The sequence below is a fragment of the Capsicum annuum genome, chromosome 9 (assembly GCF_002878395.1).
Source record: "Capsicum annuum cultivar UCD-10X-F1 chromosome 9, UCD10Xv1.1, whole genome shotgun sequence".
Classification (NCBI taxonomy): Eukaryota; Viridiplantae; Streptophyta; class Magnoliopsida; order Solanales; family Solanaceae; genus Capsicum; species Capsicum annuum.
Window position 1 is genome coordinate 121,826,434 of NC_061119.1, and position 2,646 is coordinate 121,829,079.

General features: G+C 36.4%; 1 non-coding gene across 1 annotated transcript; it reads right to left on the reverse strand.

The window, feature by feature from the left end:
- Positions 1-257: 257 nt before the first annotated feature.
- LOC124887584 lies at positions 258-364 on the reverse strand. Its single transcript, XR_007045350.1, has one exon. It is a non-coding gene; the product is annotated as a small nucleolar RNA R71 (small nucleolar RNA).
- Between the last annotated feature and the right edge of the window lie 2,282 nt (positions 365-2,646).

Sequence of the window (2,646 nt, forward strand, 5' to 3'; positions counted from 1 at the left end):
TGCAATTGTTGAATTCAATGGGGCAATTTCATGGCCTTTCACACAAAGATCCATAGCAGTACATAAAGACATTCCTGGAAATAAGCGATACTTACATTCCTGAAGGGGTGAGTTCTATAAGGTTGAAACTCTTACCCTTCTCTCTAATGGTAGAAGAAAAAAGGTGGTTACATGCTGAACCACCACTCTTCATCACTTTATGGGAAGATCTAGATCAGAAGTTTCTTATATGATTCTTTCCATCTGGGAAGACTGAATGCTTGAGGAGTGAGATCTTGAGTTTCAGACAAAAAGAAGGAGAGAATCTATACTAAGCTTGGGAGAGATTTAAGGGTATTCTCAGAAATTTCCCTCACCATCATCAGTCCAATAATGTTCTTGTTCATACTTTCATTAAGATATTAGAGCCAAATACAAAAATTCTCTTGGATTCAGTAGCAGATGGATAGACTCTTGAAAAGACTTATGAAGAATTGTACATACTATTGAATCGAATTTCATAAGGGAATCCTGACTGGCATGCTGATTTAAAGAGTAATCCTAGGAAGGTTGCAGGGGTATTAGAGGTAGATCAGTTCACTGCATTACAAGCACAGATTGCAGCAATGCAGAATTATATGATTACTTAGCTTAATAACATAAAATTAGATGTTACACAAACAACAGCCACAACAAATATAGTCCAACAGACAATTCTTGGTGTGAGGTTTGCGGAAGTAGTGAGCACACAACGAATGCATGTTCTGTTGATCCAAATTTAGTCAACTATGTGGAAAATGCAAATCGTCAGGGTTAACAAAATTTTGGGACATATATAATCCCAATTAGAGGAACCATCCTAACTTATCATGGGGTGGAAATCAAGCACAAAATACAAATCAGTACAAAGGACCAGTGCAACCAAATAAATAGCTGACACAGATCAATCAGGCTACTACTCAAGCTAGCAATATCGAGGAGTTAATGAAGCAGTTTATGGCTCAACAAACACTATTTGCAGCCAAAATATAAGACTCAACTGGCACAGTTTGCAGTGGAGTTAAAGAGTCAACAATTAATTATGAAAAATCAAGATTTGAAACTGGGTCAAATTGTAGAAGCATAGAATACAAGACCTTAAGGAGAATTACCTAGCGATACAGATAAGAATCCTAAGCAGGTGAATGCAGTTTCAACAAAGAGTGGGCTACAAACTAAAGAGATAGTTTAGGAGTAGGTGAGTCCCACAATCACTGGTGATGGTTCTAAAGATAATGCAGAGAAAAAAATCAAGGAAAAAGTGGCAAGTGATGAAATTCATGTGGAGAAGAAGATTCTCTCTTTTCCCTTTCCTCAAAGGGTAAGGAAGCATTAAGAGGAAATGAGTTATAAGAAGTTCTTAGATCTTCTAAAGAAGGTTCAAGTAAATTTTCCTCTTTTCGACATTCTACAGAGTGTTCCAAATATGTAAAATACTTGAAGGATATAGTTAAAAATAAGAATCGGTTGACCGAGTATGCTATAGGTGCACTTACTGAGGAGTGCACATCCAAGATTCAAAATAAATTACCCATGAAGCTAAAGGATCCAGGTAGTTTCACTTTGCAGATTACCATCAGACAGACCATTAGTGCTCGTGGATTATGTGATTTGGGGCCTAGCATAAATCTTATGCCCACATCGTGGTATCAAAAGATGGGTCTTGGGAGTCCCAAACCTACTCATATTGTTTTGCAGTTAGCAGACAGGTACCTTGCTAGGACAAATGGTATTATCGAAGATGTCTTGGTGCAAGTAAGGTCCTTAATCTTTCTGGTGGATTTTGTAATTCTTGACTTTAAAGTTGATCTTGTTGTTCCATTTATTTTAGGATGACCTTTCTTAGAAATAGGACAATCATTAATAGATGTAGAGAAAGGAAAAATGACAATGAGAGCACATGATAAAGTAGAGGTTTTTGATGTGTATAAAGTGCTAAAATTGCCAACTATATATGAGAAGTTATCTGCTATATCTATTATCAATCTTGAGTTAAATCAGAGGCTACTATTGTCAGATGATCCCTTAGACCAAGCTTTGGTAGGTCGTGATCTTTATGTAGATGTGAAAGCATTGGCATTAGTCCAAATCATTAATTCGGCGCTCATTGAAACAAGAAAATTTCCTTTTAAGCCATTGAATAGGCCAATTGGTCCATCCCCCAAAGCTTCAATTAATAAAACTCCAAAATTAGAGATTAAGGTTCTTCCTCCTCACTAGAATATGTTTACCTTAGTGATAATGATACTTTGCCTGTTATTTTATCTGTAGGATTATCTGATATACAGGTACAAAAAGAAATAACAGTGTTGAAAAGAAGGAAGAAGGCAATTAGTTGGTAAATGTCTGACATTATAGGAATAAATCTAGCTTTTTGCATGTACAAAATACATATGGAGGAAGGTTTTAAGCCAAGAGTGTAGCAACAACGCAGGTTGAATCCAGTGATAAAAGACGTTGTATGGAAAGAGGTCATTAAGTGGATCGACAATGTGATTATGTATCCAATTTTAGATAGCAACTGGGTGAGCCCAATACATTATATCCCAAAGAAAGGTGGGATGACAGTGGTTACTAATAAAGAAAATGAGCGAATCCCCATTTGTATGGTGACTATATGGAGAATCT